This window comes from Vanellus vanellus, assembly GCF_965231255.1.
Source record: "Vanellus vanellus genome assembly, chromosome: 12".
Lineage (NCBI taxonomy): Eukaryota > Metazoa > Chordata > Aves > Charadriiformes > Charadriidae > Vanellus > Vanellus vanellus.
This window is the reverse complement of record NC_138917.1, coordinates 13107924-13130704: the sequence shown is the minus strand read 5'-3', so window position 1 is coordinate 13130704 and position 22781 is coordinate 13107924.

Below are 22781 nucleotides of genomic sequence, written 5' to 3'. Positions count from 1 at the left end.
TGCTATGTGCATGAAGGTTATCAAAACTGTGGAAAAAAAATACATCCCGTGTACAAGTTAGAAAACAACTGCGCTTATCTACTGCATCTAAAACAATCTAAGGCTGTCATAGATGTTTTTGCAATACTTTAGATAGAATGATTGATTTTAGAGAACCTGTTTAGACTGCGTCTCCCAGGAAAGCTGTCCGCAGAGCGGTAACTAAGAATAACAGTTGTGTTTTAAGAGTTATGCCCAGATTTGAGAGGCCCACCTGCAGAGCGTCTCAAAGCCCGCAAGCTTACCTACAGAAACGGGATCGCTTAGAGCTGGAATGGAGCATTTGACATTGCTGCCCGAGCTGAATTTTTCTAATGAAATTAAGAGCTACCGTAAAGCAAACTCTACAGTAAAGCCAATCATTCAAACCCAATGAACTTTTGAAATTCAGTACGAAGCTCGAGTTAATAGGAATGTTAATAGGAGCAATTCAAGTACTGCAAGAGACATTCTCATGTTACAGCCTGTTTTTTACTACCCAATAGTTCACGTGACATAGACATTTAATAAACTGAAATGGGGCTTATGCAAGTGCACAAGTAACAGTTCTCAATCCTTGCTTTAACCTTAGTGCTTTGGTATCTTCACTTCCCACGAGCCTATCCAAGACCGTAACTCCTACTAAGACAAAGCAGCAGCCTGCAGGAAAGTTCACGGAAGAGAAGTCTGCTTTTACAACATGCCCCTCACAGAACTTTCTTCAGAATTTTAACAGAAAGGAAAGAGTTTGCTTCTCTAACTTGGAAGAACAAGGGATAACATAGATACAAAGATTGATAGAAATCCAAACTCCGCTTCACAGACAACATAAGCTTGGGGACTGCTCCTCCCCATCCCGTGCCTTTTGCAATCTAACCCAGTTGACTCGAACTTTTTGAGTTATTAATTACAGTCTATTTTCTTCTTGGTCAAGGTCTGTTCCCAAGCTCACTAGGGAACATTGACAATATTCCACGCTGTATTTAATAGTCCACCTAATCCCCACCCCACACCCACCCCCCCGTTTGTAAAGCCGTCTCCCATTTGCATGCTGCCAGACAGTACAGCTTGCAGGGGTGAAAGCAAAACCTACAGTTGATAATGCATCAAATTTCTTTTAAATCACAGACAACAAAAAAACCCTTCAAACTACCAAACAAGTATATTCTTAAGTTAAGAAAGAATGCACCTTGCTGGAGCCTCATGATGCTACTGACAGATTATTCCCATTATATACGTCTATTTACTTTGCTAATCAATTAAAACACTGAAGTTAACATATGCCATATTAAGTGGTGCATATGCTATGAAACAGTTTGTTAAAAAAAAAGCAGAAATACTTTTTGTGAACTTCTGTTCCCATCTGATGTTTTAAAACAGTCTTGAAAAATTATCATTTTCTAGCCCCAACACAAAAGCAATTCTCCCACCCTCTGCTGAGGCAGCTGAAGTTAATGAAGGAGACCTTAGGGGAGAACAGAGGAAAACTAAAATAACCCCTCTTTAGCATGAGATTGGCCCGCAAGTCATGCAGAAAGTCTTAAAAATATTTAGGGTTAAGTGAAAGACAAATCGGCTCAGAAATGAAACATTTTGTCTTTGGCCAACAAAATTTGGCTGCAGAAATTTCCTGATGACAGACTCATTTCTTCAGTTCCCCTGTGACACCATTCCCAGCAAGAGTGGACACCTGAGGAGGGGCCACCCCTAGGCTATAGTGCCTAGCATGTTAGCGTACAATGCCCTGTATCACTGGGGTGGCTTAATTGCTTAGGGTTGCTGTCACCCAGATGAAAGCAAGCAAAAACCAGGGGGGGTTCTCCTGCTTGAAGAAAAGGGTAAAAAGGAAAAAACCAAAAGGCATTCATGAACACTGGTTGTTAGGTTCAAACTTCCAGGCCTTCCCAGATGAGACTGACAAGCAAACTGAGTGTGAATGCACACTACCACTGGCCCGTCAATCCTGAGCACGCAGAGTATGGGTGAATATGTACAAAATCTACCTTTCCTAGGGCTTCTTCCTGCCCGATTTAAAATATCCATCCACCAATCTCACCATTTCTTGGACTGGATTCTTCACCATTACCTATGTAGTAAACAGCTACGTGCTGGTCTCAGACTAGACCAAGGGTACTGAAAACTAAAAAATTAAAACAGCATTTAAAGACTAAATGTTCTGGTGCGGTTAAACAGCACTCCTGAAGTGCCCCAGGCTTCATACATCATTCTGATGAGGACATGTCATATCCTGATACTGACATGTCAAGCTTAGGAGGTTTAGACAGGTACAGTTAAATCACATTGCAGCATTGAACTTCCACTTCTCGAATTTTTATCTTGCTTGTACAGCAAGTCAGAATGGCTAGCTTTACAAAGTTGACTTGCCACAAAAATAAAAGAGGGGGAAGGTGGCTTACTAGGTCAAACAAAAATAAACGAGGGGGTGCGAAGAAGATCTATATTGCTTTCCACTCCCTATGTAGACTTGTTCACAACCAGCAAAATGACTACGTGGAGAAAAAGAGAGTAGAATTAGCTGCTCTCAGGATTCAGCTGCTCGCCCCTTGCCAGCACACCCATTTCAATTTGGAGTTCCAGGCTGTCACAGACCACTAGGCTCACAGACTATTCTTTTCATTGATGGAGACAGTTCCCATGGCAGGATAAATCCAACTTCAAACCACCTATGCAGCACATAGCCATGCTGACCAGATCAAATTTGAAGTTTTAGTGCACAGCAGGCACCAACAGACTCAATTAAGGTGAGCTGCTAAGCTAAATTTGCCCTGCCACCCCTTGGCAGCAGAAAGTTCTCCCTCTCACAAATTCCCCCTGTCAAAAAGCAGCCCAAAAAGCCTTTCAAAGACCTTTGGATGCCACTGAGGAGAGCTGCAGGGGTTTCATGTAGTGCTATTAGCTTCAGCAGTAAACCAAGACACACAACGATACAATCAGTTATTCTGCTGTGAGAAGAGGAATGTGTAGGGTGCTGCTTCTTCCTCACCTTCCTGAGGGAGAAGCAAGCTCTATCTACCGGTAGTCCTCAAAATACCACTAAAAAGCAGAGCAAGCCAAGGCATTGAGACAAGCAGGGGATGTTAGCTAAGGATGCATCTGGATTATGGCAGCAAGAACCACGCATCAGCACTGTCTGGATGAGTGGTTTGCATCCTACTATGTAGCATATAATTTTGCACTGATGGATTCTGCTCAAACCAGCAACAGCCCAGTGCAGTTAAAAACAGAACTGGATGCTCTGGCCAAGACTGATGTCAGATATTCCTGTATCTCTGTTTCCCATCTCCAATGGACTCCTATTACAAAATCTGCTGGAAATACTTCCTGGCAGCATAACGATTTGTAGTTATTGAGAAGCAAGACATAGTCTACTGTGTTAGAGGGAAGCGCCAACAGCATTGGACTTCTTTTTCAAAAACTTTTAACCTAAACTCTGATAACTGCTCCAAAAAGCCTGAAGCGCCTCCAAGTGAATTAAAGCAATGTAGTTTGTAGAACACGCTCATTTGAAACAGTCAAAGCTTCTTTCAAGCTGCAAAAATTATGTATTGCTAATTCTTTAAATCAAGTCTTGGGCAATGATGCCCAGGTGTTTCTCAAACTGAGGGAAAGTCTGACCAGCTTAGCGATAAAAACATACACTGCTTTTTTCTAAATCATAAGAATTTTCACCATTGGCATAAGTGAGAGCAGAATATAGAGCAGAATATAGACAGTACTGAGTTTTGGAGGCTGAGCGAGACGAGGGTGGGAGCATCCCAACCACACAGGTCAGCCGATTCCTGTGATAGAAAATCTCACCGGCCAAGAGCTCTCTAGCCGAAAATTGTATCAATGGGAAGTAACTAATTTCTTGGTTGAGGTCCTTTCTGGGAAGATTGTTTTTACTTTTGCTGTTCAAAGGTTCCTCTGAACGTGACTTCTTTAACCCCTGAAGTTTTGTTCTCTGTCCCTGTGTCACTTTCCCAGTTTTCCTTCCTGGAACCAAGAGATCACCAAAGGCACCGATGGCCAAGATTCTCCTCCACACAACTGTCCACCAAAGTCAATTAAATAACTGTTAATGAAGAATTCCTTTTCCAGATAATGCATCTTTGTGAAAGGGAAGTTGGAAAAAACAAAACAAAACAAAACAAAACACCACATTGGGGATTTAAACAAGTTTCTCACAAGGTAAACAAAAAAGTCACTTTAGAAGTTATGGTCATGATTCTAAAATAAGTATTTTAGATGGTTGAACCTGAGTCTTCTTCCTTATGATTCATTTATTTCATACTTCTCTTTTCAGCTGTGGCTCCAAAAGCAAGAGATTGTTAAAATTCCACATAAAAAGCAAATACGCAAATATCTGATTATGATTTAAATATGATTTTTTTTTTTTTTTTTTTTTTTTGCTGGAATCACGTTCTCCGAACCAGGGCTGGGCAGATGAAGATACAGCTTGTCCACTTTTTCAGGGTTGGAGTGAAACTCTTGGAATCAAAGTCCTAGACCTTTCAATTAGACTGTGTTGCATGAATGTAAATCCCTTTGTCCTCTTAACCCAAAATTTAAACTCTATCTATTTCAGGAACATGACACCTCCGGGGTGGAAAGATACTTGGCTTACGACTTCAGCAACTGTAATTCCTCTAAGGTTCACAGCTTTTACCAAAAGCTCATCTCACTGAAACTCAACAACATGTTAATAAACCACAATAACACAGATATTTTTTTCTTTCTTTCTAAAGTTTCAGTCAAAACAAGTCCCAACACCTAATTTCCTTAAAGAATTAAAAAATGCAATTTTTTGGTTCAAGCCTCAACCTCTGGTTGTTTGATAGCAATCAGAGGTCAACTCATTTTAAACTGCTTGATCATGTCATTTTACTTGACCATTTTTTCCTTAATTGCAGATCACATTGGCTGTAGCACAGTATTCTATAAATACTTGAACAATCTGTTCAATAGAGTGATAAAGCTAAGCAATTTAAAAAATAAGTTGAGCTATGTCACCTTCTTGTCAACTAAGCTACTAATTTAACTATATGTAGAACTTATATAATGAACTGCTATGCTGAGCACTGAGTAGAATTTCTAGTTATCCGCTTTCAGTGCTCATTAAGGTGAGAGATGACAGGACTGGCCACGTGTTCCTCTACAGCTGGATATCATCGAGCTTATAACTAACCTGGCTAGAACAGAATTAAAAACACTTATCAGCATTTAAGGAATGGAGTATTTCAGCAGTAGGTTAGCCCTGCTTGCCCAAGCCCTCATGTTTTACTGTTACTACTGGTGGATGATAGTAGAGTTTTAATTATTACAACCATTTACATATACAGTTGCTAAAAATTATTTCCCACCCCAGGCTCTGTCCAGGGCATGATCTCTTTAAATCACCTCGCTAACCTCATCACAAAGGCTGTTTTCAAAGGACCTGAACTGTATTCAGCTGCCCTTTCCCATCTGCCAGTCTCACTCCTGAGCTGTCAGAGAAGAGGTTTCTTTTCAAAGGCTCAGTTCCCCTTGCTGGTGCAAATGGACCACAAGGAAGCACGTTGCATCTCTGAGTCCAAGAACCCTGGGAGCCAGTTCAAAACACTGCTTCAAAACCACCTTTCTTTTCTTAGGGTCCCTTCTTGGAAACACCTACTGTAGCAGGTAATGTCTACAAAACAAAACAAAACAAAAGAAAACACACCAAAAAAACTTTCCCACTTGGGAAAACGCTAATTTAGACATTAGAGAGAGAAGAACATCACATCATTATGGAACACACACACAGCAACATACGACGTCAACTATATTTCCAGTAGCATTCACTGGGCAGTTCATGGAAAATCATAACTTCACAACTCAAAGTAAGCAAGTAGTTCCAGAATGTTATCTGCAGTAGATTTGTGTCCTGGAGTTTTAACTATGAAATCTATGGAGACACAAGGTCCATCAAAGGCTTTTTCTGCTGGGATATTTGGAAGGGCTCCCTACAATGTAAATCCTCTGCTGTCTAGTAAGTTATGAATACCATCTAAAATTTTTCTCTCAGGTGAGGACTATTAGACTCTACCTGTCTCATTGCCTTGAGCTTGTAGGAAATGAATACCCTAAAACCAGTACCATCTGTTAATTCTGAACCCCAGTTTCAAATAAATTTATGCATGGGAGGGACCTACAGAACTGAACAGGCTGTGTGACCGCATACATTCTGTTCCTACAGGAAACTAGGCTAAAAGATAACTGGCTTTATTTTAGTTAGATTATGATACTGCAGAAAGAAAAGTCTTAATATACAAACGTATTACTTGACAGAAGTCATTGTACCCTTCTGGAGCTCTGTCCTCACTGAGTTGTGTTTGCTCAAGGAAATGACATGGCTTAAATTTTAATGGATACCTCTTCTTTAAGGCATGTTATTGCTGAAAGAATACTTTTAAGTGTTCTCACATGGATTTCGACTTATTATACCCGTGCCAAGGAACCTTTTATTTGCTGAGAGCAAAACATACCTTCCCAAAGCATTTGGCAGGCCACACTAATATGTATGCTAAGCCATACTAACATGAAAAGAGGAATATGACAATACAGAGCACAAGAAACAAAATCATGGTCTTCAGCAAGCCCCAAAGCTTCAAGTTGTCCAACCCAATGCTATTAAAAATAAATAAATAAATGAATGAAATAACCTTCCTGGGTCTTGTTCTCATAGATTTTCCTCTTAAAGGATTCCCCATCACTGTCCATACTAAATAGTACCTCGCGCAAGCAGGGTTTTACATTGCAGGAATCAAAGTATGTAGATTTATAATTCCTATTGAAATCTTACCATCTATAAATTCAGTGCAAATGATAGGCCAGGACACCTTTAAAAGTCTAAGCTTTCTGCCTTCTGCTTCCCAAGTAATACAGGGTCAAAACTGTTACTGTGTAAGAATGAACATCTTAGGGATTTAGCCATGTTCTTAGCACACTTTTAAAAGCTTGAAAATAAACCAAAAAATAAAAAACACGCTAATAGGGTTAAGAGAACAACTTTGTTTGTGTTTAAGCTCTAAAATTACAGGCTTCTTCCTACGACATAGCCATGGATTTTTCTATCAGAGGCAGCTAGGATCTCCCCTTCAGTCTCCACTTTTCATTTTAAAAGACTTTTTTTGCCCTTCCATTTGAGAAATTCTTACGAACCTCTTGTTTCCACCCAGCTTTCAAGTATGACATGAAGAAATTGCTGGAGCTAAGGAAGTTCTTCCACTACTTCTTTAGTGCAGTGGGAAAGAAATGGTTGCAGCTTACCCTTAACTCCTTCCCTCCCACAAATAGTTTCCTTTCTGCTCTCAGACTGTCTGATGGGTTTTCACAGAATTCCCAAGTACTGATTGAAAACGAACATTTTAAAAGGCCAAGTCACCCTGCAGCCAGCGCAGCAGTAGTACACGCGTGTCCTGCAGGGCATCAAAGCCTTTATTTAATAGGACTTTCTCACGCATCCTCCACCTCTGTGTCACCACACAGCAGCAGAGCTTCCCTCCAGCGTTAGGATGCACGCACAGCCAAGAGAGCATGAGCTTGCATACACAATCCGGTCTGGGTTCCCTGGCTCAGTACATAGCTGCAACAGCCCACCCTTTCCAAGACAAGAACCTTTTCCTGCTGCCAGTAACTTAAAAAGTCATGTCATTCAAATAGTTTAAATCTGTCCTGAAGAATCAGAGTCAAATCACATACCTGATGGGAGCTGTTAAGACTGCACAAAATAGAATTTATTTCATTTCCTTCATCTGAAAAAAAAATATTCCCCGGAAATTGCATTAAGACTATAGAGAGATTATGATTTATGTTATAAAAGTTAAGCACTTACATGAGAGGGAACACTAAAATTAGGCAGTCCATACGCTTCGTTCTGCTTTCTACTGAAGTGTAGCACAAACTGTCTTTAATTATATTATTAGTTTTTTCCACACAAGGCCTGCATCATACACTACATAGTGGGGGCACCGCAACTCAGAGAAAGAGGCAGCTATTCCAAGAATACCTTTTCGGCTCTCCAGTTGGGTTTCTGCCTCTGATGCATTTGCTGCAAAGAATGCTGAATTGCTTTGACATCTATTACCAGAGTGTATGCGTGCCTCAAAATTACTAATGATGTCTCTCCACAGGGAGATGAACAATACTATTTTCCCCGTTTTACAGGCAGCAGAGTCCTCGAGTAAGTCTGGGTCATAAGTTAAAGCCTCTTGTCTCCTGCCCACATCCTCCAGCTTCTAGATCCATATATGCAATTACTGCTTGGTTGACTTTATCCTCTACTGTAAGAGCTCAGGCAGTCTGTTATTCAGGCTCAATACGTGCCATGGTGAGCAGCTGGATTTGTGATTGAGTTCTCTTGCATATTATTAATTCTCATGTTTTAGCCACGTCTTTTCTTGCAGTAACAAGTGTTGTTGCTAACTTTCAAATGCTAGAACTACTAAGGCACTGAACTTACAGATCTTACAGATAATTACTTAATACAGTGCCTTAGTTTATTGCCAGAAAACAGTTCATCCTGTGCTGTAGAAAGAGAGGATGGGTGGCAGGGGGTGGGGGAATCCCATTACAAAAAAAAAAAAAAAAAAAAAAGTATAACGGGATCAGGGAGCTAAAGAAGATGTGAAATCATGTATGTACCAGCCAACACCAACAAAGTTTAGCTTGAATCAGTAGCTTAAAATTCCAGCATTTTCTAAAAGTCAAGTATTTGCATGTGTAGCGCTGCAATGCTCTTACAAGACCCTGTTACGTGCTCAGTTAAAGCAGTTTTAAAGATAAGTCATTTACAGGAAAGCCGTGCAAAATAACATAATCTTATTGTTGCCTACATTTTTCTGACTTTCCTCGTCTCACTTTTTCAAAATGGCAATCCATCCCATAGAAGAAGGTGCTATTTTTCTACCGTGGCCCCTTTTCACATGACTTAAAATTCTATTATATCTTCAAGTCTGAATTTGCAAAGGAAGGAAGGAACAGGATGTGAGAGTTGCAGTAAGAGAAGCAATTTATGCGCAACGAATATTAGCTTTTCTACACTGTCGCAGTGAGTGTGATAAGAAGTAGGCACCCAGGTACTGTATGCACAGAATGAAACCTTTCCTTAGCAAACAGAAACTGAAATGTTTGCCCAAAGGATCAAAGATTCACACTGCAAAAGACTAATATTAGAGGGCAAGATAACCAATTAGTGTTCCCAGGCCATGTACAGAATTCGGTATTATATTTAACTCGGGTACAGATTTCATCCTTTGCCCTCTATAAACTACCACAGTGACACAGACCCTGGAGAGGTGAATAATTCCTGAAAAGATCTATGTATAAAAGCATAGGTAAATTCATATGCAATACATCATCTAAGAATGTGTCATTAACATAGGAATCACGTTTCTATTCTAATCCCTTATCATTTTTCGGCATGCTTAAATGCAGCTAAGAGAAAAGTAAATTTTGAACCCTTAACTGGTTTCTGACCACTCAGCCTGTCCTGGTTAAGGCAGAGAAATCCTTTGAAGAATAAAGTACTAATCAAAGTCAGGTTTGGCTTTGGTAACTTGATCCTATACATAGTAAACTGGAAGGTGAGGTACCATAATGTCTTAAAATACCACTACAGATTGTTTCTACCCCTTCCAGAATTTCCAGGCTCGTCCTATCATCTATGCTTACTAAATACATCCGAGGAACGGTTATGTGATAAATATGGTAACACCTGAAAGCCTACAACATTCAGCACTGCTTAGTTAACACTTAAAAGTGTGGGATGTGTAAAATTCAGGTGGAAGAACATTGATCCATTACCAAGGATATCTGTATTAATAAACTACAGAGGGGCTGCATGGACACCGACAACTTTCCAGCACATCATTATTGTTGTTGTTATAAATGATAACTATAATTTCCTATTTAATTTCACTCTTCAGAGTGCATCCATCCCATTCTTTTGGCTTTTGGTTTTTTTTTTTTTCCTTTTCAGAAAAGGTAAGAAGGCCCACAGTTGGCTTAACACTTGCATACCGTCCCCTTTCTAATAATGCCCCTTACATTAGTGCCAAACAGTCAAGCTTTTCTAAAGCACTGAAGTAATTCTGCAATGCCCTTACTGCTCTGGAAACTGCTGAGCAAAACCTTCACACAATGGGTCTCCCTGGCATTCTTTAACCCTGTTGGTGATGATAAAGTCTCATAAATCTAGGTAAATCTTTAATTATACCTTAGGAGCACTCCGATATTACAACTACAAAGTAGTAATAAAGAATACGCTGACAATTAACTCCAGTAACGCCACTTTATTGAATAGGAGGAATTGCTTCTATGGTTAAACTAGAGTTGCATCATGGGTTCTTGTTGCTGTTTTTGATTTTCCTTCACTAACCCAAATTTTATGGGTTAGCATATATGCATAGAGCATATAACACCTGCACTTTTTCTTTTTTTGGCAAGTATTTATTTCCTATACCTTTTCCCTTTTCTGTGGAACATTTAGAGTTCTTGGTATTGGAAAGCCATTTTGGTTCTGGAAAAACTAAAGATGTAACTATATTTTTGCTGTGCATGGCTCTTTCCAGTAGCAGTTCTTTTTCACCGCATCTCTGGTTGAAAATTTGCAAAGGTAGACCTCTTACTGTGGCTGTGGGGTTCTGGTGATACTGGCAGAAAAATCAGACCATGTCTAACTGAAGGATATAGCGTTGCTTTTAAATGTCACTGCTACATTTGCATGTATTTTCTACTAGTGTATGCAAGTTATTTATATCTTAAGCCAAAGCACACATTTTAAATTGCGTGAATAATGCTGAAAGAATAGTAAGTTCTTTTACTTTGCTAATTAAATCATCTTGAAAAATGGTCTAGGTAGTAAGTGACAGGATTAACAAGGGTACTTTGCAGGATTTTGATGTTTTCTTGATTAGATCAGGAGTATTTTATACAGAAGCAGTATTTGATGAAGTGGTTTTAGCAATGTGAATGAATGCACAATCCTAGTTTATCTCAGTATCTTCATAAAGAAGCCATCTTAGCTGTCAAGGAAGCCCAGCGAAGAGTGAAAATGACCTTAGCTCACAGCTAAGCAAAAGGTCAGCCGAAAAGAATAGTGAGAAACGTTATTCTTGGTTCTGATCCTTTGGGTTATCCAGCATTATTCCCAACTAATGTAATGTATTGTACTGAACTTTAACAGGTCAATATTACAGGAATATTAAGGTTTAAACCCCACAAAATTATTTTCACTTTTCCTTTTATTTCTTTTCCGCAAGAAATAATGGCTTTCCTATTAATATAAGGAGCTTGCTGAAAAGATTACGTGAACGAGGACTATATTTTAAATAGACGCATATCAAGATTGAAGACTTTTTTTGAAATAGTAAGAATGATGGTCAAAATACTTCTATTGACAACAGCCACGCAAATACTCTTAGCCTTCTTCCAAATGTGATTCCTGAACCTTTCTATTTTTAACGTAGAAGAAATAATAAAACTGTCAAAATGTTTACATATAGTGCCTACCACCTGAGGTCTCGGACTACTCTGTCAATATCTAATTAATTGCATTATAAATTTTATAGAGCTGGAAAGTATAAAAATTCCCATTTTACAGATGGGGAAATGGGAATATTAAGAATTCATGCACTCAGTCACACAGGAACAAGCAAGAAGAGGGCTAGAATGAAGACCTCCAATTGCCCAACAGCAGAGCTCATTAGATAGAAGGCGAGCAAAGAAAAATACTGCATTTGTCCCTCTGATTTCAGTCTTCTAGATATGAAATAGTTTGGTATTAACACAATAGCAACACATTTCCATGGATTGCTCCAGGAGGACAGCAATTTGGAGCAAGTTACAGTAACTCTCTGGCCAAAAGCAACACAAATAGACTTTTACAAAAATAAATTGCAAAATAACAAATGGTAACAAATATTTTTTTCATTGAAATATTAAAAAGGAAGGCAAATAAAAGCCAGGGAGGATTATTAAAAAGCTACCCTATCTTCATAAAAATTCAGTGTTGGTAAGTGCAATAGCCTGGATTTAGTTTGCATGTGTTATATTAATCCTGGTCATACTTAAAATGGAAGGTAGAGGGTATAAAGAGATCACAGCCAAAGCACTCTCCTTGAGATTTTTAAAATTACAAAGGAAATCCAAGATCCCTCACAAAGAAGGATCTGGGAAAGGTGAAATCCACTCATTCCAACCTATCTCTGACAGATGTCATTCAGGCATTGAATTTGATTTCTTTTTATTTGTAAGCCTACAGGTATCACTTATATTTTACCGGATACGCATGCTTCAAAGACAGCAGGATTTATCCCATACTCTGGTCAGGTTTCCTCTTGTTCACACTCTCATTGTAGTCACCTCTTACAAATCCCCTCACAGAAATCTACTCCAGTTGTTAAAAAAAAAACCAAAACCAAAACCAACCAGTCTGTAAAAAAGCAATGTTGCAGTGTTGAGATCTCGAAGCACCCCGCAAAAATTCATAAAGTAAGCCTTATAAAGCACGCCTTATAAAGCACTCTAGGAACTACTTGCTCCATATATGTTTTCAAAGACATTTTTTCACTTGGTTTCCACACTAGAAGAGAACCGTTTCTCTGGGAGAACATTCTTTTGGCAAAACTTGAAATCAGAATTTTGTGTTTTCAAAATAAGCTGCAACAACATAAATCACCCCAAAAGGTAAATCTTAAATGAAAAAAAAAAAAGTCATTCGGTTGGAAAACTGGTCATGCTTACTAAAAAAACCACCAAACCCTGCACATTATTTATCTAAATAACTGGATACAGGATTAGTAGCCAATATCCTGTCAGCTCCAGTTCTTTAGAAACTTATTTCCTTACTTCCTGTGTGATTTCACATTGGTTTTATTCCCTTCCTAACTATAGTTCTGGGAATAGTTTATTGATTATGACTCATTGCTCAAAATTACACACAGATTTGGAAATCCACCACTTTCTCCACTTTGACAAGTGAATTCAAGCTGTATTAGAGTTTTAGAGAGCTCAAGGAACACAGTATGTCAGACTTTTGACACAGAGGCTTGCCTGCTGAAGCTTAACTGCCCATAAGTTACTCCAAAAATTCAGAGTTCAGTAGAACAGAAATGTAAAGAAGTTCCATTTCCTTCTTTTTATCTTACCGTATTTTCTTTCAACAGTGTTTGAGCTCACATTATCGGGTACTTCACTCCGAGTCTTTTTTTTTTTTTTTTTTTCCCCTCTTTTGATATATTTAATAATATATCATTTTTCCCAGGGTACTTTTGAACAGATTACATCCAGCTTCATCTTGGAAAAAATTTCAGCTCTTCACATGCTCTTACAACACTCAGCACAAACGCTGCTTGTGTGATCTAGGCTTTGGAAAGTTATTTCCTAACCAGAGTAGGAATAAATGGATGCCTACAATTTAGGATACTTTCACTAGGCTGAAATTTCAATCCAGCTAATAAGGCTCAGCTACAGTCCCTACTCTGCACACAGTTTCTGCTTGAACACAGATAGACTTGGGGCAGGGCAAAACTTCTTTGCAGAGTTTAGTGGGCTTGGCTTGGTTTTCCGCTTAGAATCATAGAATGATTTAGGTTGGAAGGGACCTCGAAGATCATCTATTTCCAACCCCCCTGTCATGGGCAGGGACACCTCCCACTAGGCCAGGTTGTTCAGGGCCCTGTCCAGCCTGGCCTTGAACACTTCCAGGGATGGGGCCTCTACGACTTTGACGAGCAACCTGTTCCAGTGTCTCACCACCCTCAGAGTAGAGAATTTCTTCCCTGGATCCTTCTCTTCTCCAGGCTGAACAACCCCAACTCTCTCAGCCTGCCTGCATAGGAGAGGAGCTCCAGCCTTCTGGTCATCTTCATGGCCCTCCTCTGGACCTGCTCCAACAGGTCCATGTCCTTCTTGCGCGGAGGACTCCAAAGCTGGATACAGTATTCCAGGTGGGGTCTTGCCAGAGCAGAGGGGGAGAATCACTTCCCTCTGTTATGATATGGACTGCCCATATCTATGGAAGGATTAAGGGTAGAAAACACTGGTATTATTGTAGGTATTAAACTCCCTCAAAGTTTGATTGGTGTCTTCCGCTTACACTCCCAGGATTACTCCAAATTCCAGATATTGTACCAGGAAATAATTTCCCCAAGTGAGATAACAGGGAACATGGGGCTAGCAGAAGTTACTCCTTTCTGCACTATGAGAGTTGATTTCTTTCATATGATTGTTTGCATTTTTTACCTACTAATGCTTCATGAAGTTCTTTCCTGTAATATTTCCACATTTCAGAACTGTGACACTATTCTACTATTCTGTTATTAAAGGCTTTATAATTATTTTAGAGGCGTGTTTATAATAGAGATATGTATTTATTTGTTGGCAAGTGCTTTGCAGTCTATGGGGGCAAAGAGGTCCACGGAGGGGATGTTGTTTAGCCAACAAGGATCCCTATTTCTCTTCAGCGGCTGTTTTTGAGTCTCATTCCTGCTAGGAGAGTCCCAGTCCCTCCCAGTTCAGCATCTCTATGGACAGACCCAGAGGATTTCCACTAGCAGATTATCTGCCCCATCTCATACTACTTCTTCTCCTTGGCTTGTTACTGCTGTCATCATGTAAGTGCCACTGCAGGCACCAGGAATCACTTATCGTGCACTGATCCTCAGCTAAAAGTGTGGAAAGCCTTCTCCAGGCTGCCAACACAATAAATAACTAATCCTCAAAGTTAAACATCATTACAGTTGCAACTGGTAACAAGCACACTGGTGGAACAAAGCAAGCGCATTTTTTCTTTCCTGAACACTTCCATCTTAGGAAGCTCAATACCTAAAGGTGGTCTATTTGCTATTTGGAAGTAAATCCACCATTTCTCTAATTCTGAGCCACACATTGACAGGTTGTCACCTTTCAACTGCTTTCCAATCCACCAGACCAGAGGTTTCAAAGACAGCATTCTGTGTGGGCACTAAACACACATTCCTGGAGTTCGAAATAGATTTAGTGATCCAAAAGCACAGGTATTCCAGATTTTGGACAACTAGTTGAAAGTTACCTAATTTTTGCCATGAACCTCTCAGATTTGTTCAGTGTCTGTGATTCAAATACAAGATCAAAATAGATTCACAAGAAAGAATGGTTAATGTAGTCTTAAAAAAGATTTTATCTATTACATTGAAAGTTAAAATTGAAAGTTAAATTAAAAGCAACAATGCCAATGATAAAAAAAAATATGTTGATAGAAATGTTAAATAGGACAATTTTACTGTAGGCAAGTGGTTTCCAACTTCAATTGAATTCCTAATTAAAGCCATGACTGCTATTTATTGTGCAATATGCTTATTTGGTGCTGCAGCATCTGCTGCTTGAAAGCAGCATTCACCCTCCTCTCCTGGGTTAATTTAAGTTCACCCGCCTCCCCTCAGTTCAGCACTGGCACTGGAGTCCCACAGAACGGGAATTCAGCACATTGCAGAGATTTAGTACCCATTCCAAAGCCCAAATCTTCTTTAATAAACACATTCTAAATACTAAAAATCTTGTTTAAAAGTAGCAGGGACTGCATGTAGAACATCAAGGTGTCCTCATGCCTGCCGTTCACTCCTATGTGCATACGAAGTGTCCACAGTTTGAAGTCCTCTGTTAGGAGGACTGGATGACTAAGGGGAGAAACCTTCCTTTGCAGCCCACAAATGCAGCAATCCTGAAAATAAAAGGCAAAGCAAAGTGCTTCCTTTCTCCTCCTCCTTTCTTCTTCAGCAGCCTCAGGCACAGTGATTTATCACCAATGCAGCTTCTCTCCTAAGGAATCCTTTTGGAGCAGTACCACTAGATCCAAGCAGGGATGCAGGCTGCAAGGCTGGGTGCTCCGCAGATGTGGGGCAGGATCCTTTCCTTTCTCTGCATTTCTTTTGGAATTTAAATGAACAGACCGAAACAATTGTGGGGTAAAGCAGGGGTCAGCATGGGAGAGCTATTTGCCCACAGTCTGATATGGAAGGAGAAGGAAGAGGTCACAAAGGGAAAAGGGTTGCACACAGCAGGCTCCGCCCTGCAGCACAGCATCCTTACCCCGCACCGCACAGGGCGGCCGCTCAAGACAGCTTGGTAAAGGTGGCAGTTCCTCCAGATACTGCCCAGACATAAGCTGGGACCAGTGCCCACCTTAGAATAACGCCCCCAGGCTGAGAGAGCACAGATACTCCTTCCTTCTCCAGGAACTGAGGCTCTCTTAAAAAGACCAAGAAGGTAAACCTCTAAATCCGTATGAGCAAATGACTCTCTTCTGCTATGGCAGGAAGGGTGAAAACATTTGTGAGAAACACGCTCACTGTATTGAATTTCAGTCTGGGGCAAATCCAGTGGAGCAAAGAATATTTATTACAGCACTGGGAGTTACACAGGGGATTTCTCCTCCTGTGGCCTATTTTTCTTTTACAAACACTTGTTTTTGTTTTGTATTTTTTACACTTATTTTCTTGGAACGTGATTTGCATAATCAATGAGTTTTTGGAACACAACCCACCCTCGATTACCTAATCAATGAGTTCTTGGAATGCAACCCACCCCTGAGCATGCTCCTTCTCTTCTAGCGGCGCAGGCGCTATGCTTTCTCAGGGGTATTCCTGGTAGTCATCGGAGGGAGCGTCAAAGTCTTTATCACCATGTCCTTCTTGTGGCTTCTTTATTCTTTACACTTCTGTGGTTATCTTAGCTAACTACACCACCCTTTGTTTTGCAACAGTTCGATACTTTCAACTGTTGCTTTCGTCTGATATTTTATCTAACACTGTCCCTTTTCCAAAGGCATAGCAAGCACACACCCATCTTAGCTGAAGCCATAGCAAGCACATGTTCATTTTAGCTGAAGCAAAATTCTTTTCCTAAATTAGTTATCACACATTTGTGCCAAAAAGTCAGGAGTTTTGCACTGTCCTGAGAGAGGTATAGCCAGTAGCGTCAGACCTACAAGCCTATGCTGAAGGAGATGGAGGACAAGGTGAGAAGCTTGGTTGAAGTCACCCATGAAGATGCTGCATACAATACAACTGGCGAAACAGACCCACTCCCTTCAGTGACGGTAGAGGAATTAAGAAAGCATCAAAAAAAATCAGAACAAAGGCTGGAAATATGGCTACATATTTTCCAGATAAGCATCTAAAGCAAAAGCGTTCATCTGAACCAACTCACATATGCCTAAGCTTCCCAAGGTTTCAGTTACCCAGAAGAGAGTGTCAGCACTAAACCGTCAGCTGGTTGGGGCCATCAGAGAAGCAGGGGCTGTAGGAGACCCTAAAAGTTACCAATCCTATTTTTCCTCTCTCAAGTCACTTTCTCCAGGTGTTTGCACAGCAGCACACAGCCCAGCAGAGGGAAGATTTCAGCCTTTGTCGCCTGCACAGCAATGCACCCCATTCACCCTGCCAGGAAAGGTAGGGACAAGGCTTTACTCTAGAACAGAGGCACTGCTGAATCAAGACTCCTCCCATACCGTCAATCCTTTGCATCTCTCTCAGGATGCTAATTCTGGTAGCAGATTTTTTGTTTATTTGTTGTTCCAAGACTTATGTAAAGCATCTAGTTCTTGACGTGACTGCCTAGAGATCCATGTGACTGCTCTGTCCAAGGCTGGCTGTACCAGGGCCAACCAGGGAACAGATCAAACAACTGAAAACCTTTGCACAAAGAGCATGCTATTGCCAAGGACTATAGAATATGACTGAAACACTAAAGAATTTTTGGTGACTGTTTGGGGGGGGAGGGAGAGAATTATATGTTAAAACATAAGAATTCTCTTCCAGCATAGTTTAAATTGCTTCACAATACTGATTAAAATAACAGAACATTATAGCTTGCTTAACTAAACATTGTATTTCTAAATCCATTTCAATTGTTTTCCTTCAATTTAAACATTTTGAGCAATTTTATTGCTATTCATACCTGCTTGATTTTTTTTTATTAGAAATTAAAATGCATATTTTTTTATCTAGGTTACAGAGCACTGGTACATTTAACTCTTTCAGATCTGCAGACTGAGCACAGGGGAGTTATCAATGGCATAAACACAGTCCCTGTCCCTTAGATTAAAATATTTATATTAAAAAACACGATTTGGCAGTAACAGCAGCTGAGAGGATAAAGAAACGAACAAAGGAGGTAGAGGGCAGGAAAGGGGGGGGGGGGGGGGGGAAGACAGAGGTAGAAAGCTAGAATAAAGTAAAGCAAAGGGTATAAGTGACAGCTTCAAGATTAACATTCCATTTAGATCATTCATATCCCTTCTTTACATTTGGGGGGCTTCCTTCCCTAACCCCCTCTTGGGGGGTAAAATAAAGCAAAACACACCCAGAAGTTTTCAGAAATAAGAAAGTGAAACAATTGTGACTGAAGAAAAAGAAGTATCTTTTAGACTGTGCGATAACAGTGAATTGTAAATACACTTCTGTAGCAAGACAGGCACCTAGAGTTCTTCTGATACAGCAAGGTAATAATTATCAATACTGAGAGACAGCCAGCCTTGCCTGGAGTCAAGCTGCACACCGCTTGAAAACCCCTCTTTCAGCTTAATGCCTCCCACATTTCCTTTTCCCCAGCCACCCTTCACTCCTTCTCTAGGAGGCTTCTCCCTGACGGCACGAGTCCACCCCACCACCCTTCATAAAGTGGGAGTTCCCCCCGAGGACCTTGGTAAAGATGGTCTAACTGGCCCCACCACATTTATACCTGAACATTTCTAATTTCCCTAAGTCAGCAGGGGACATTCAGAGACCACTAAGTGCTGGTAACCACATCAAAACATTAATTAACACAACTATATTCCCACACAAATAAAACATTAATATGGTAATTTCTAGCCTATAACCAGCTGGTATCTTTTCCCCAGCTATATAGATAGTAGGATTAACAGTGCAAAGCAAGTATTATAACAAAGTCAAATTAATATCACCTTTTCCCTGTTTTATAATTCAGAATCAAACAATAAATTATGGAAGTCCTTTAGAAATGGTCCCTCGTGAAATACTTCTCCTGGATCCATGCTCAAGGCATAAATTCCTTGCCGACGAGTTCTCCTGGTTTCTATGTAATTCAAGGCTACTCAGTGACAGAATCTCAGCCTAGACAACTGTGACCCTCAGATGGTCCTGCTCTACTTTCCACTCGCTGTCACCGACTTTCTATCTTCTCTCTCTAGCTTTTTCTCTCTTAACACTTTTGAGATTGAACAGCCCGCATATTACTCAAAGGTAGTTGCTACGGTTCTATTGTCATACAGACAAAGAACAGGAAGAGAAACACTGTTTGGTCCAAGATAAAACCAAGCCAGAAGAGTTTTCTGCAGGAGTGGTACTTGGCTACTACTTCCAATTTTTTTTGTTGTTTTTTTAATCTTCTCAGGCTCAAGCTACACTTGTCAAAACACACACACGTATATTTCTCTTCACTCTGCAATAATTTTGGCATCGCCTTCAATGATAAATGCATTTCATGAACATTAACACATTATACATACATAATTTGAAAGAACTATGGGGAAAACAAGCAGCAAAAATATGAGCAATGTCAGTTAATGAAAAGCTCACATTTTCAAACTAGTGTTTGGCTAATTAAAACTGAATTAAGTGACTACAACATTAACTATGTCAACTATTTAGCATAAAAAGTTGTTAAATATATCATATTGTATGTAGGAAGATCCTTGCAATCTTTAATTGTAAGAAATAGTCATGTACTATTTAATTGCACAACTTGGTAGGATATAAAATTCAGTTATATGAATTATATTTAGTAAAATATTTTAAAACATGTTGTTTTTAAGATTGTGGCATTTTATGGATAGTGTAATAGAATTGAAGTACATTCTTAATTGCATAATTATTTCCATTTTCAAAGTCCAGCTAACAGCATAACTGGTCTTGCTTTACAGTCTAAGGTAGAAAGAGACATCAAGTTAAATGCTTTAAATTCACTTACTAAGAAACAATTTTGAATTCTTACTTGAATCATTTTTGCACAAAATTTTGACCAAAGTTAATCCAGTATCAGACCATACAGAGTCCTCCAATTATTCGTGGAATCTGTGTTCCTCATGATCATGCATACATAAACATATACAGAAAACTTTTAACAACACTTTGATACGAACCTTATCGTAATTAGCATGTTTTAAAGAAGGCCAGAACAAAGACTGACAAGCCTGACTATGTCCAATGAGGATTCCTTTTTTTAAATTGAATTATTGCCATTAAACTCCTGACATGGGGAAATCTAAATCCTTTTTCCTTCAACCATAAAGAGACTGTCCTAGTTCTTCATATACCACAATAATAATCTTTTGTTTTCAAAATTAGATGGGTTTCACATCCTGTTCAACTCCCAGTACATTACTGGCAGTTATCAACTTCTCCGAGAAGTCCACACTAAATATTGCTATACATAAAAACCACCACCAGTCAGGACAGGGATTAGGGTAGAGAACCACCCAGAGGGAAACAAACAAAACAAAACCAAACCCCAACCAGGTAATACTCAACGTTTGTTCAAGTAATTCATTTTAAAAGCGTTCCCCACTTTACTTACAGTACGAGTCACCACTAGCCAGACTCCTGGTGTTGCACACATGATTGAAGGACAGAAGTACAGCACAGATAACTGAGAAGAACTCTGGCTACTCTTTCAGAACCCCGAAGCCCTCATCTCAGCAGCACTTGTTTACCGGATTTCACACAAAACCACCTGCCCCCCCCCCCTCCCCCCCCTTATCAATCAGGAGTTTGCTTGCCAACTTAAAGGGGAAGTAGCCCCACTGATACAAGATGATGGAATAAGAAACATGCTTTCCACAGCCAGGCCAATAAACAAAATCTCTTAAATGAAATCTCTCTAAACTAGGAGCTTCCAACTTTTATTTTTTAATACATCCTAAGCAGTAGCAAAGGCTGTCATTCCTACCTCTACATACACCACTTCAATGTAACTCCTCTATCACTGACTCATTTGATAGCCACACCTGGGCACGGCCCTGAAAACGTACCAGTGATCATAAGGAAGTGCAAAAACAGCAGAGAAAAAACAGATGAAAAAAAGACTAATGCTTCTCTTCAATTATCTTTATAAGGAAATTCACAAGCAAAAAGATGCCACGAGCCTCTGGCACTTGTGCCAGTCGTGCGTTCAGCAGCACTGACCATTGCGGCATAGGCAGACATGCTTAACAGATGCCCAAGGCCATGCCAAAGCACTGTATAATCACAGGCATCTTTCACAGATACCCAATTGCAGGTCCTTTTTTTGGATGTCCTTTTGTTAGTGGCACAGCCATTTAAATGGATACTCAAGGTTGTACCAAAATATAGTAGATATCTAACCATCTAAACCGTCGTGCACTGATGCTGCAGCTCATCCATCCCACTCTTCATCCCAGTGGGCAAGAAGCCCTCAGACTCATTACAACAGCCACACTTGTAGGCTCAGCCTCTCAGAGATTATGAAGTGGAGCACTTTAAATAGCACAATTAAAGAGCAAAAAATACAGGGCTTAACTTCACTGTGTACAATTCACACGCAAGAAAGTAAATTTAAAAAGTACAAAACAGGAAAGAAACTTAAAGAAGAAGCACATACATAATCCTTACAGTAGCCTCAGCAGCTGCATCCCTAGGGGTCGGTTCATAGAGCTAGCAGACCCATCTGCATGCACTCCGTGTCTCCCTTAAATTCTTAAGCTCCCCCTCTTTCCTTGCAAAGATCTGGCCAGATCAGCTGATATCACTCAGGCAACTCCCACTGCTGTAATGCTGTATGACCTCTTTTGGGTTCGGATTTTGGGGTGGGTTCTTTTGCATTAAATCCCTTTTAATTGTCAGTTTCCCCCATCTCAATTTCCCCCAATTGTCTTGCCAAAATCAAACAATACACGTTGTTGGCAAACTAACACATGCTGTCCTGGATAGAGTCACACAAACAAAACTATTAACTATCAAAATCAAGTGGTATCTATACCGCTTGTTGAACACCTTCTACCTTAATAAATCAAAGATTTGATTCCACATTTAAATTAGGTTTCCAAGTTTCATAAGGAATACAGACATATGAAAGCGAACAATTAAGGCCAACTAATACATTTTATTGCCATCTTTTGTAGACAGGTGATCTACTGGATGACAATGCTGTTTTAAAGTGCTGTTTTGTGATCATCTTGATTTACTTTACACTCATTATTGCATTAATATTTATCATGTCTGATGAGAATTGATATAAACAAGCATAATCAAGATTATTTTAGGTAATTTTATGAAAGAGAAAAACATAGTTGTATATTTATTCAGAGCTACGAGTGTCACACAGGCCAGCCATCTTAGTAAGAACCTTACTACTTTTATAGCTACAGCTATAGTTACAGTTCAGCAGCAATATCAACAAACTAGACAGTCCAGTGAACTGGAGAAGTAAGAGGAGAGGCTGAGGGTACTCAATTTGTTTACCCTGGAGAAGGGCTGGTTTAGGGAGAACCTAATTGCTGTCTTATGCTAGCTAAGGCAGAGTTATAGCAGAGACTCTTCTCAGATATGCACGGCGAAAGAACAAGAGGCAACAGTCAGAAGTTGCAGCAGTGGAAATCCAAATGGGTTAAAAGGAAAAGAAAATTCCTGGCAAGACTATTTCCACACTGGGACAGTTTGCCCAGAGAGGCTGCAAAATCTCCATCCATGGAGATTTTAATTTTTTTGTCTGCATAAGGCAGACAA